Source organism: Cryptomeria japonica, chromosome 8, assembly GCF_030272615.1.
Source record: "Cryptomeria japonica chromosome 8, Sugi_1.0, whole genome shotgun sequence".
NCBI classification, from domain to species: domain Eukaryota; kingdom Viridiplantae; phylum Streptophyta; class Pinopsida; order Cupressales; family Cupressaceae; genus Cryptomeria; species Cryptomeria japonica.
In genome coordinates this window covers 21,018,579-21,033,653 of record NC_081412.1, presented here as the reverse complement: position 1 = coordinate 21,033,653, position 15,075 = coordinate 21,018,579, and positions in this window count along the sequence as shown.

The following is a 15,075-nucleotide window of genomic DNA, read 5'->3' as shown; positions in this document are numbered from 1 at the left end:
TACTGGTAGAAGATCTAGTGTTACCAGCAGAAGATTATCTATTGGACACTCCCGACATGTTTGGATCTATGGAGTATGTTTGGTTACATGTGATACATGCTTTCAAGAGCATGTTTTGGTCAGCTGGTATTGACTTGGTAATCGGATGCTATCATACACTCTTGTAAACCCTTACCAGCATTGGTTTAAGGTTTTATCGGTAGAGCTTTCACTCAGGAATCATGACAGAATGCATAAGTGGTGTTGGTGCAGCTTCTAGATGGATTTCATGATGTTGAAGATGTTCTTTGATCATTCTTCAACTACTTGAAGACATTTCTTTAGCGTGGTGGACTCAAAATAGGTCCAGTGCCTATCTAGGTTATGGACCAGTATCATGTTAATGTGTACTCCACATGTTACCAGGATGTTTTGGGATGATTTATGGATTTGTAATTGTTGTTTTGGTCTTAAGCCGACATGGCATACCATTGTAAAATAAATTTATGTAATGATCTTATTGTAATATCTTTTAGGTGGCCAACCTAGTTGGTTTAGGTCTTAGGGTTGGTATAAATGATTGTAAGATCTCATTGTAGATCGGGTATTGTGGTCATGAATTGTAATATCTTATGCGAAGGATCAGGTCGATCATAGGTGATCGAATTGGGATTAAAGAAGAGGTCAAAGGCCTTCGGTATGGACCTTAACTGGGACTGTAATCAAGCATGGTAGATGCTTTCTCTGGAAGTTCACTCTATTGGATTGTTATTCATTTATCTTGAGGTGGTTTTAACCTTTGTAGTCAGTGAGACTCTTTTGTAATGAGCAGTACACTCTAGGCAGTTTTCCTTCCTACATGTACAGACCCCTCATTGTAACACATATTTTCTACACAAGTATCATCTGATTGTGGGTAGGCTTCCCATCGAGGTTTTTCCCTTTCTGGGTTTTAATTATTGATACATTGTTTACCGATATATGTGTCTACCAACATTTGTTTTCTGCTTTATCAATATTTGAGTATTTATGTGCTCCGGTTTAAGGTTATATTGTGGATTAAATGTTATAATTTGTTAACAACTTATTCACCCCCCCCCCCCCGCGCCCCCCTCATAGTTGTTCACTGGTTATCCTAACAATTGGTATCAAAGCTTTGGTCCTCTTTTGTACAAGCTTAACCGCTTGAGGTAGATCCTATGGAAGCTAACACTTCTAATCCACCGACAACTATTTTCAGAAGAGAAATCCCTAAGCTTGATGGAACAAAATATGAGATATGGAAAATTTGAATGGAGACTCATCTTAGATGTCTTGGAAAGGATATTTGGGAGATCACTGAGAAAGGATACACACCTTATGATCTGGCATCTGGCAATCCTGCTCCTGCAGACTTGGATAAGAATATTAAAAATGATTGTAGAGCTATAGAAGCCCTCTTCTGTACACTTACTGATCAGAAAATCATGGGATTGACTAATAAATCATCGACAAAGGTTATGTGGGATAAATTGAAAACTCTAAATGAAGGTGACCCTACTATCAAAATTGCTAAACTTGATAGTTACCGGGTAAGATATGAAAACTTCAAAATGGAAGATAATGAAAGAATTGTTGTATTTACTAAACGAGTAAATGATATTTTTATGAGAATTCAATGTTGTGGAGGATTTCTAAGTGAAGATGAAATAGTTTCCTAACTCTTGAGAGCCCTTCCACCGGCTTACAAGATGGAGGCAATTGCAATTAATGAGTTAAGAACAATGGCAAACACTTTAGTTAACAAAGACATTCTAATTGGGAAATTATCTTCTTTTGAGCTTGAAGAATTTGGATCTTCTGGAGCTGTAAATTCTGAACCTTCTTTTCATGCATCATCATCATCATCTACCGGCAAAAGTGATTGGAAAGTGTTATATGCAAAATAATTGGAGGACATGAGGAAAGAAGATCAAGAAATTGAGCAACTTGAAGCCTTATTTGCTAGAAGAGTACCTAAAGGACCTATAGGAAGTAAGTATAAGGAAAAGCACCTTTTAAATGTTTTGCATGTAATAAGATTGGACATTTTCTATCTAGATGTCCTGAAAGGAATGCAAGGTTTGAGGAAAGAGTTAAGAAAACTTTTAAGCCTAACCAAAATAGATATAGATTCAAGAAAAGTAAACAATGCTACATAGTAGATGAGGAAGGAGTAACTGATGACTCTAGGGATGAACCGGTAGAAGACTCTTCTAGTGGATCTGGCAATGGAAAGGAATGGGTGTTCTATGCTTTGAAGGAAGATGAACCAGAACTGGATATCAAGAATGAAGAAAAAGCCCTGGCAGCAAAAGTTGAAGATAAGGATGAATGGGTTATTGATAGTGGATTCTCACATCATATGATTGGAGATAAAGGGAAATTTTTGTCCCTACAAGAATACAATGGTGGTCAAGTCAGATTTGGAGATCACAAAGCATGTATGATCAAAGGTAGAGGTATTATTTCTTTGGATGACAAGCATAATAATTATAATGTCTATTGTGTAGAAGGTTTAAAGAACAATCTTTTGAGTGTTGGTCAATTGGTGGACAAGGGTTTCTAACTTCAGTTTAAACATAGAAAATGCAAAATCATTAACAAGACTGGTTTGGAGATTGCAACCAGTATTCAGAATGGAAGTAATATCTTTCACTTGAACACTGGTAATAAGACATGCTTAATTGCTCATATTGATGAGAGTTGGTTATGGCATAAGAGGTTGTGTCATGTTAATTTTGATTGTATTGTTAAGATCAGTTCAACTAAGGCAGTTAGAGATATACCTAAGATTATGAAGCCTCATAATTTGGTATGTAAGGAATGTTAATTGGGTAAGCAAGTTAGAAGTTCTTTTAAGAGCATACATGATAAATCTAATGATGTACTTAACTTGATTCACACTGACTTATGTGGTCCAACAAGGACTAGAAGCTTTCAAGGTGATAGGTATTTAATGTCTATTATTGATATTCTAGAATGATGTGGGTGACTTTTCTAAGGGAGAAGTCTGAAGCTTTTAAGAAATTCATGATCTTTAAAGCAAAGGTTGAAACTAAAACTGGTTTGAAAATCAAATGTCTAAGATCAGATCAAGGAGGTGAGTTCACTTCTCATGAATTTAGCAGTTATTGTGAGACAAATGGAATCAGGAGACAACTATCTGCACCTAGGACTCATCAGCAAAATGGAGTAGTGGAAAGAAAGAACAAAACCATTCTGGATGCAACAAGATCTATGATGATGGAAGCCAAATTGCCTCATATCTACTGGAGAGAAGAAGTGAGTACAACAGTCTACACATTCAACAGAGTTCACATCAAAAGTGAAACTGGTAAGACCCCTTATGAACTATGGTTTGGACATACACCTACTGTTAAGTATTTCAAAAATTTTGGAAGTAAATGCTATATCAAAAGAGATGATTAAACTGGAAATTTTGATCCTAGATGTGATGAAGGGATATTTCTTGGATACTCAATTTAGAGAAAAGCATATAGATTTTATAAAAAAGATTGCAGAAAATTGTTGAGAGTGCTAATGTGAAAGTGGATGAGAAGTACAGAAATAATTCTATATCATACAACAGGGAACTGATAGTGGAAATGATCATAACTGCACCAACAATGCCTCAACTGGTACAGGAAGCTAAGATAGCTACATCAACACCATCAGAAAATTCAACTGTGACTGATGATCAGAGTAGTGAACCTGAATTTTTAAAGACACCAAAGTATGTAAGATTAAATCATTTTGAAGATCAAATCATTGGAGATAAGAACAAGGGAGTTATGACTAGAAGGAGACTAGCTAATGAAGAGGTATGTCTTATTTCTCAAATTGAACCGGCAACTGTTATTGAAGCTTGTAAGGATAAACATTGGTTAAAGGCTATGGAAGATGAATTAGATCAGATAAAGAAGAATGAAACTTGGACTTTAGTTCCCCGGCCTAAAAATAAGAATGTTATTGGAACTAAATGGGTTTGTAGAAACAAACTGAATGAGGATGGTCAAGTTGTAAGAAACGAGGCTAGATTGGTTTGTAAAGGATATTCTCAAATGGAAGGAATTGATTATGGTGAGACATTTGCAGCTGTAGCTAGAATTGAAGTTGTTAGACTATTTCTTGCCTATGAAGCTTATAAGAACTATAAGGTTTATCAAATGGATGTTAAATGTGCATTTTTGAATGGTAAAATTTAGGAAGAAGTATACATTGAGCATCTTGATGGATTTTCACTAACAAATGATAAAGATATGGTTTGCAGATTGAAGAAATCTTTATATGGTTTGAAACAAGCTCCTAGAGCTTGGTATGCAAGGTTGGATAAATATCTTTTGAAGCTTGATTTTACAAAAGGCGGTGTTGATAGTAATTTATACTATAAGATCACTGATAATGATATTTTGATTATTGAAGTATTTGTTGATGATATCATTTTTGGAGGAGAAGATAAATTGTGCATGGAATTTGCTAACAATATGAAAAATGAATTTGAAATGTCCATGATTGGTGAGATGAAATTTTTCTTAGGTTTGCAGATTACTCAAACTAACAAAGGCACTTTTATCTGTCAAACTAAGTATCTGAGAGAATTGTTGAAGAAGTTTTGTATGGATAATTCCAAACCAGTAAGTACTCCTATGGTGACAAGTGAGAAATTATCTATCAAGGATGCTTCTAAATCGGTAAATCCGACAAGGTACATGTCTATGATTGGTGGTCTATTATATCTAACTCAGACTAGACCGGATATTACGAATGCAGTAAGTATTGTTTCAAGATATAAAAGTAATCCTAAAGAAAATCATGAATGTGTAGTAAAGAGGATATTCTCGTATTTGCAAGGAACAATAGAATATGGCTTATGGTATTCTAAAAATGATGATTTCACTCTATGTGCATATACTGACTCAGATTGGGCAGGTGATACTGATGACAAAAAGAGAACTTCTGGTGGAGCTTTCTTTCTTGGAAAGAAACTGGTTTCATGGACCAGCAAAAAACAGTCATGCAGTTCTTTATCTACTATAGAAGTTGAGTATGTTGCAGCAGCAACTAATTGCACTTGTCTTGTGGATGAAGCAAATGTTGAAGGATATCAAGGTAAACTATAGTGAACTGGTAGTTATCTACTGTGATAACTTTTTAGCTATTGACATGTCTAAGAATTTGGTATTTCACTCTAAGACTAAGCATATATCAATAAAGTATAACTTTCTGAAGGACAAGGTAGAAGAAAAGGAAGTCAAATTGGTTTATGTGAACACTAAAGAACAAATTGTAGACATTCACTAAACCACTGTCTAAGGAATCATTTGAGTATTTGAGAGACAGGTTAGGGATTTTTGCCCCTCCGGCAGAGAATTGATTGATGCAATTTGTCATCAGTCTGGCATGAATTATCAAAGATATTATTCATTCTGGCATTGATGAGTGGTGCTACTACTCAGAGGGAGTAGTCAACTTTGTGATTTTGAGGTTTACATTATTGCTTTGATTTTTTTGTCAGATTTTTGGCATTGATGTCAAAGGGGGAGAAGATATTGATATGAAAAAAAATTAAAAGGAGTTGTATACATTAGGGGGAGAGATTTATTCAGAACTTTACAGAGATATCATTCACACAGATTCTTGGTTGTCTTCCATAGGGGGAGGCTTGTTTGGCACTTCTTGGTACTTAGATGTTTTTCACATCTAGTGTTGTCATCAATGCCAAAGGGGGAGATTTTTTGGCATTATAGATGAATTTATTATGTGTTGCATTGATGTTTTGTCATTGATGTCAACACTAGCTATTATGGCTGGTTACCAGCACTAGTTGTTATGGATGGTTACTGACACATAGGTTTTGGTTGCCGATAGAAGATCTAGTGTTACCAATAGAAGATTATCTGTTGAACACTTCCGACATGTTTCTATTTATGGAGTATATTTGGTTACATGTGATACATGCTTCTAGAGCATGTTTTGGTCAATTGGTATTGACTTGGTAATCATATGCTATCATACACTCTTTTAAACCCTTACTAGCATTGGTTTAAGGTTTTACCAGTAGAGCTTTCACTGAGGAATCATGACAAGATGCATAAGTAGTGTTGGTGCAGCTTCTAGATGGATTTTATGATTCTGAAGATGTTCTTTGATCATGCTTCAACTGCTTGAAGATATTGCTTTAGCGTGGTGGACTCAGAATAGGTCTAGTGCCTATCTACGTTATGAACCAGTATCATGTTAACATGTACTCCACATGTTACCGAGATGTTTTGGGATGATTTATGGATTTGTAATTGTTGTTTTGGTCTTAAGACAACATGGCATATCATTGTAAAATGGATTTATGATCTTATTGTAATATCTTTTAGGTGGCCAACCTAGTTGGTTTAGGTCTTAGGGTTGGTATAAATGATTGTAAGATCTCATTGTAGATCAGGTATCGTGGTCATGAATTGTAATATCTTATGCAAAGGATTGGGTCGATCATAGGTGACCTAATTGGGATTAAGGAAGAGGTCAAAGGCCTCTGGTATTGAGCTTAACCGAGACTATAATTAGGCATGGTAGATGCTATCTCTGGCAATTCACTCTATCGGATTTTTGTCCATTTATCTTGAGGTGGTTTTAACCTCTATAGTCAGTGAGAATCTTTTGCAATGAGCAGTATGCTCTAGGTAGTTTGCCTTCCTGCATGTGCAGGTCCCTCATTGTAACACATACTTTTTGCAGAAGTATCATCTGACTATGGGTAGGCTTCCCATCGTGGTTTTTTCCTTTCCAGGTTTTCAACGTACAAATCATGGTGTAATTAATGAATACTAAGAGGGGGGGTGAATTAGCATTCCAAAAAATATTGTACTTAAACACCTTACCAATCTACCAGTAAACCGGTAAAACAGTTTAACAAACAAACCAGTTAACACATATGCAAACCAAATAGCAAATAAGGCATTCACCCACAGGAGAAATAACACCATAACATAAGATATTTGATGTGGAAACCCAAATGGGAAAAACCATGGTGAGATGAAACTCACAAGTAACTATCTGCAGAATAGGAACTAGACCGGTTAAGGTCAAACTGGTTAAGGTCATACAATGTTCTTTACCAGAACAGATCCTGTTAGGAATCTCAATCTCTGTTAGGAGATAAGTCCGATTAAAGACTACCTTACTAGAGGATTTTAGATCCACAAATGTGAACCACCTTGTTAGAGGATTTACAAAAGGCTTTTTGGGCCTACCCGGTTAAGGGCTTCAGACTTGTCGAAGATGTGAGTAATCAACAAGTGAGTGATCTAGCAAATAGCACAGATTGCTTGGTTAGATCCTTGATAGCTCATTCCTAATGCATTCTAGCATTACTTCAGTCTTCAACACATTCACACTCTGCCTTCTCTCACAGACCTAATCTTCTATTATCGTACTTACAAAAACTCATCAACCACCTTAAACCCTAGCAATTACACCCTAAAACCCTAGACATGATGTCCTTAAAAAGGAATTTGATTTCATGTCGGTCCAATAGGATTACAATACAATTTTCTAGGTTCAATGCATCTAGACACTTTTGGTAACATGACACAAATGCACCTCCAAAGTGTCGGCACCACCAAACAATCGGTGAATGGTAACTCATCACAAAATGTCAGTTGGTAACTCATCACAAAGTATTATTGGTTCAAACAAAATACTGGTTGAAGAAAAATACCGGTTGCTGGTTTCACAAAATGAAGACTGGGAAATATGAGTTGTGCCACTTCGTTCCTTCGTACCGCTTGAGATCCTCAAACCGCTTGGGGTCTTCATACCATTTGAGACCGGTAAACACTTTCTGCAAAACCCTGATAGTCTAAAGACTATAATACATCATACCGGTTGGAACAAATATCGATTGAGCTTTAACTCATACAAACAAAAAGTGATCTCAAAGCAAGTGTGTGTCCATCAATGACAATCACAACATCAATCATCAAAAATGCCAACAATCTCCCCCTTTTGCATTGATGGCAACACTTAGGAAAATTTTGACATCTAAGTGTTTTACATCAAAAATATGCCATAATCAAAATTACTCCCCCTAAGTATATACACTATCCCTTTTGCAGAAAATACAATGTATACTACTCTTTAACAGAAATAATATGAAAGTATACATAGTATGCATCAAAATTTTAAATACCAGAATACTTCTCCCCCTTTACCAACAATGACAAAGTATAGCTGAATAACTCCTGTTCTGTTAACATTAATAACTGATTTAAAGAGTTTATGACAATAAAGAGTGAAACTTGTCAAAAACTAGTTTAAATTCCTGCATAAATGTCTTCATGGATAAAGACCATGATTCAAGAAATGAAGTAGCAACCTCATGCTCTGTTTGCATCTGATAAACTTGCTCCTCCATGGCATCCATGGTACTCATATCTTGAGTAACCGTTAGGGCATCTATATTAAGGTAGCATTTCTGGAGAATTTGTAGTCATGGCAGTAGGACCATTTGAAGTTCCTGCAAATTATGTGTCTGGTTGCTTATCTCTGCCTCTATTCTTGCATACTAAAGTTGAAACCGGTGAGCAATTTGTCCATATGTGGAGAAGGAGTAATATGGCATCTTGAAGGTGCTAATAAATGACAGCATATGAGTTTGCAGTTTGTCCTTCTGAGTGAGCACATCATCACAAAATAAATGACATTGACAAATCTTGTTGAGTAGTAGATTGCCCGCATTCATTGCATCTCTAATGTCCTTCTGTGCCTTCTGCAGATCAGACCGGAGGTCTGTTAACTTTTTCACCAAGGCAGTTTTCAGAGCCTTTTGATGTTCCTTCTTGGCAATTGCTTCTGCAACCTCTTCCAAGCTTTGCACCCGATCTTCTACAATTGTGCATAGGAGCTTCAATTGTGCAAGTGAGGAATCGGTACTGGGAAGGTTCGTACTAGGTATCAAACCGGTAAGAGTGTCCACCGCAGCTTGGATCACATCTTGCTCCTTTTTCCTCCTTATCACTTCCATGCATTCTTGAGAAACCTTAATGCTTTGGAGCAACTCTATTTCATTTGCAGATTGGAGGTCAATGGGACTATCAATGTTAGCTAGTTTAGCCTGACTACTGGTTGCCATTGGGGTCTCCACCTGTGTGCTCTTTGTCGTTGCTTCCTTGTCCTTGGCTTTTTGCTTATCTTCTTGAGCCTTCCTCTGCTCCTCTTCTTCTTTCTTTCTTTTCGCTTCTTCTTGTCTCTTCTCTTCATCTTTCTGCTTCTTCTCTTCTTCATCCTTCTTCTTCTCCTCTTCCTTCTTCCTCTTCTCCTCTTTCTATTTCTTCTCTTCCTCTTTCTGCTTCTCCTCTTCCTTCTTCTTCTCTTCCTCTTGTTTCTTATTTTCCTCTTCTCTTCTCTTCTTCTCCTCTTCTTTCTTTTCCTCTTCCTTCTTCTTCTTTTTTACCTCTTTTCTTTTATCCTCTTCCTCTTTCCTCTTTTCCTCTTCTTTTCTCTTATCCTCTTCCTCTTTCCTATTTTCCTCTTCTTTTCTCTTATCCTCCTCCCTTCTCTTTTCCTCTTGATCTGCCTGTTTCTTCTTTTCTGCTTCCTGTTGCTTCTTTTCTTCTTCTACCTGCTTCTCATGTCCTGTTCCTTCTAATGGTGTATCCTGAGTAACTTTTTCACCACCTAGGGCATCAACGTCAATGGGTTCCATTTGTTCAGTGACAGGTTCCCCTTCACTATCATATACTTCATCTGGTTTTGATATTTCTGGTTCTTGCTCAGCCTTTTTGTTGGCTTCAAATACATTGTGCAATCACAGAGCAGCCTTGTCATGAGAGTGGGTGTCTTTAACCACTTCAATAACTTTTCCTTCTAGCAACAGGAGTCTCCTTCTTTGCATAAAGAAGAGACCTTTGTATTTTTTCATAACTTCAAAAAGTTCTAAATTAGACACATCAGGAAAATAGTGTGCAAATACTTCCTCTCTTATTTCCTGTTCCATTTCTATGGCAATGCGCCATTTGTTATCTAAAGAATTATACAAAGAATTAGGTGCCTTAGATCTAATTTCTGATAGTGACCGGTCATTAACACATAAATATTGAATAACTTCCTGTTCTACTTCCTCTTGCTCATTGTCATTGAAATCATCAAAGTATTCTTTCAGATCACCAAGCAATTTTCTTCTAACATTCTTGATTGTCCTTTGACAGTGTGACAAAGGTTTATAAGAAGAAATATCAATATTTACCGGTGCAGATGTTGTCGGTTAATTCTTTGTCTTTTTCCTCATTTGCGTGGTCTTCTTAGGCAGTTCTTCTGACATAGTTTCTTCTGAGTATGGTGTATTGTTTTTTGTCTTCCGCTTCCTCTCAAAGACTTTGGCAGGTGATGCTTCCAGTTTCTTCTTAGCTGGTGACTGCTTGGTCACTTTGGGACTGGCTGCAGTAACCGGTGTCGATGTTGAAGGTACTACCTTTCCTTTCTTTACAAAGGGTTCTACAACTGGTGTAACACTTTCCAAATAGGTGTCGGTTCTCTTTTCATTAGGATCAAGGGGTGAGGCAATTAGGGTAGAAGCATACCCATCCAGCATATCATACATTACCTCATAGCCCATAGGCTCCACTTCTTCTTGTCTGGGCTCAAGGGCCTCCATTATGCATTCATCCACTTTGATGATAAAGCAGATGTCCTCTTTGTATTTCTTGACAATGTCACTGGATATCCTCATCCTTAGGATCATCTTGCTTCTGAACTCATCAAAATACTTGTTCAGTACTTCCGGATAGCCAGTTCCTACCACTTGTAGACTTTCCTTGATTTGCTTTGTCACCGGTTGGTCGGCAGACCACTGAATGTCACCTACTCCTGGAAAATAGCCTTGGAAGTAAAAGAACAACCCAACCAGTAGTTTTCTAAACTTAAATCTTAGTGCATTGTCCTGTTTGATCAAATTAAGATTCAACAGAAGTTGTCTTTGCATACAAGTGCACATATCAAACAATGCATCATCCTTGATCATCCTGTCAGTAGCATTTACCATTGTAGCAGAGATAGAATTAATTCTGCTAGCAGAGAACGTCTAGTAGCCTATCACCATGCAGACATACTTGACCAGATCATCCTTCATTGAGTTGATGGTCATTCCATGTGAGTCGCTCACTGAACTGGTGAGCTTGGACATTTCAGTCTTACTGACCTTCCTTAGGGCTGGCACTTCCCCTGTGTTACAAAAACTGGTGACAGAATGAATCGCTTCTAGTGTGATGTCATGCATCCGCTCTAAGTACATTTTATCACCGTGCACTCTGCTCAGAATGGTGTGAATGTGATCATCTGAAAATTCTTCAAGAAAATAGACTGCGTTGTGAAGTTTCTTCTTTTCCAGAATGCTAAATTCTGGTTTAATCTTCTTATCCTTCTCACAAAACAAAATCAACTGGGAATGGATTACAAGAGACCCTAGGTCTTCAATTTTATAGTTTATGTAATCAGAAATTCCTTCCTCCACTATAACTACAGCGGGTACTAGGGATAGGGCATTGTATTTTGCCTTTTGTTTGATGAAATCAACATAATCAACAGGTGCACTAGAACTAGCATGTGATGCGAAAGCCATGATAAATAGAGAATTTTGAAAATTACCTTTGTAAATCGAGATTTAGGGCTTCGCAACTTGAACTTCACCACACACTCCTTCGATTGCAGAAATACCGCTTTGCGTTCTACACTTTTCCAATAGATGATTGCCTCAAATTCTTCTTTAGGATTTTGATAAATTCTTTGAATCGCAATGCAAATCACTTTTCTTCACTCTACACTTGAAAAACTTCTTCGCTCAAAAAATGATAAGTGAGAAATGATTTGAAAATTCCTTTTAAACAGGTTCTCCACCTACCATAATAAATGCTCCACTATTAGGGCGTAAACCCTAATTTGCCTTTTACCATTTCCGATCTTCTGCCAACTGACAGGTATCTCATACTGGTTAAGGTCTTTTATCGGTATCAACTACGGGTTTGAGATATTTCACCGTTTGCTCCCCCTAAGCTTTTTGTAGCTTAGTTTGCCGGTTCCGAAATTTCCACACTAGGTGCAGAAACCGGTTCTTCTTGCAACACTCCTGGTTTCTTTTTCCAAGTTTTGTTCATATCCGCTTGAATAGTTTCAACATCAATTTTTCCTTCCAGAGTGACCGGTATGTCATCCGATATGTTCTTTCTTGTTCTGCAGAATCTTGCAATGTGACCCGGTTTGTTGCAATGATAGTAGACCATTCCAGGTGCTCTCCATGGTCCATTATTCATGTTACTGTTCTTCCTCCTGCATGTTGCAGCAGTGTGACCATGACAATGACAAATCAAACAATTTTCTCTCCATTTGGTTGTCACTTGATAGCCACCACTACCTGGCTAATGATTAAAGGTATTAAACCGATTGGGATTCTGGTTCACAAAAGGTTCCGGACCAACTCCTTGAGTCCTCTGAGGATATCTTCTAGTGTTGTTCATAACAAACCTGCATTCAGATGCTCTATACCCAAATTTGTTGCATGCATAACAATTACCATTGAACTTATTGGATCTAGGTACATTGTTCATAAAGTAAAGAAAATTATTGTAGGCTTTGCTCCTACACACATTAGCAATATGTCCTTCTTTAAGACAGTTAAAGCAAACATGTTTGAACTTTTCCTTACCTTTACCTTTGAATGTTGGTTGCTTCTTTGATGCTTCAGCATTTGCACCAGAGGTCTCACCTTCCTCATGACCAGAGTAACCAAGTCCATCAGTATTCTTGATAGGTTTGGTCGATTCAAGATTTTTCTCTAGCTTAACAGTACTCTTGTTGAACTTAGCAAGTATTCCCTTTGACTCAGAGAGTTCTTTGGAAATAGCAGCATTTGTTTCCATCAAGTTTGCATTCTCGAGGATGGCTATGTTCAGTTCTCCTTGCATGTCTTCCTTTTCCACTTTGCTCGCATGGAGTTGAGCAGTTAGGGCACTGATTTCTTGTTTTAACTTGGAGATCTCATGATCTCTGTCTTTTACAAGATCTTCAACTTTCCTCCAGTTCTCAAGCTCTTGACACATTCGGATAATCAGTCCTTCCAACTCCTTTCTTAGGTTGGAATTGGATTCATTAAAATTTTCTACTTCTTGAATTAGGGCCTCCATGTCTGCTTCATCAAAGGAACTATTTTTAGTTAGCTCCATCAGTTTTTCAGCATGTTCTCTCCTTTTTGCCTGAGAGGCCTTATATTTGACCATAAGTTCATCATAGGCTTGCTCAAACTGAGTGAGCCGATGAGTAAGTTCCCTCACAGTGTATTCCCCCATATCTCTTTCCAAGTGGTTAAACTTATAGAAAGGTTGGCTCTGATACCAATTGATGAATACTAAGAGGGGGGGTGAATTAGTATTCCAAAAAATATTGTACTTAAACACCTTAATAGTCTAGCAATAAACTAGTAAAATAGTTTTACAAACAAACCGGTTAACACATACGCAAACCAAATAGAAAATAAGGCATTCACCCATAGGAGCAATAACACCATAACACAAGATATTTGATGTGGAAACCGATATGGGAAAAACCATGATGAGATGAAACTCACAAGTAACTATTTGTAGAATAGGAACTAGACCAGTTAAGGTCATCCAGTGTTCTTTACCAGAACAGATCCTGTTAGGAATCTCAATCTTTGTTAAGAGATAAGTCCGATTAAAGACTACCTTTCTAGAAGATTTTAGATCCACAGATGTGAACCACCTTGTTAGAGGATTTACAAAAGGCTTTTTGGGCCTACCCGGTTAAGGGCTTCAGACTTGTCGAAGATGTGAGTAATCAACAAGTGAGTGATCTAGCAAATAGCACAGATTGCTTGGTTAGATCCTTGATAGCTCATTCCTAATGCATTCCAACATTACTTCAGTCTTCAACACATTCACACTCTACCTTCTCTCGCAGACCTGAACTTCTCTTCTATGATCGCACTTACAAAAACTCATCAACCACCTTAAACCCTAGCAACCAGACCCTAAAACCCTAGACATGATGTCCTTAAAAAGGAATCTGATTTCATGTTGGTCCAATAGGATTACAATACAATTTTCTAGGTTCAATGCATCTGGACATTTTTGGTAACACGACACAAATGCACCACCAAAGTGTTGGCACCGCCAAACAATCGGTGGATGGTAACTCATCACAAAATGTCGGTTGGCAACTCATCACAGAGTATTACCAATTCAAACAAAATACCGGTTTAAGCAAAATACCGGTTGCTGGTTTCACAAAATGAAGACTGGGAAATATGAGTTGTGCCGCTTCATTCCTTCATACCGCTTGAGATCCTCAAACCGCCTGGGGTCTTCATACCGCTTGAGACCGGTAAACACTTTCTGCAAAACACCGATAGTCTAAAGACTATAATACATCATACCAGTTGGAACAAATACCGGTTGAGCTTTAACTCATACAAACAAAAATGGATCTCAAAGCAAGTGTGTGTCCATCAATGACAATCACAATATCAATCATCAAAAATTCCATCAGTTATGTGGTATGGTTGCTTAGCATTGATTATCTTTTTAATTGTTGAGTTACATTGTTTACCTGTATCTATGTCTACCGGCATTTGTTTCTGCTTTACCGGTATTTGAATATTTATGTGCTCTGGTTTAAGGTTGTATTGTGGATTAAATGTTATAATTTGTTAACAACTGATTCACCCCCTACTCTCAATTGTTCACCGATTATCCTAACATGATCTACTATAAGTGAGATTAAAAACATTTATATGACGATCAATGTTAAAATGTCTTTAGAAAGAGGGAAGTTTATAGGAGAAGAATAGGTCACTAAGTCATACTTTTCTTGCATACAAGAAATCTTAGGAGAGGGATAAGTGTAATTAATTAGAGCCTTATTCCTAGAAGAAGGGATTTTAGAATAAGTAGAAGATAAAGTCTCATACGTGGGATTAGAAATCTCTTGAGGAGATTCGTAAAGAGATTTGTTCATCACCAAGATTTCCTTATGAGGGGGATGAGTGTTGAAAGAAGTAGAAGATGGTTTAATTGA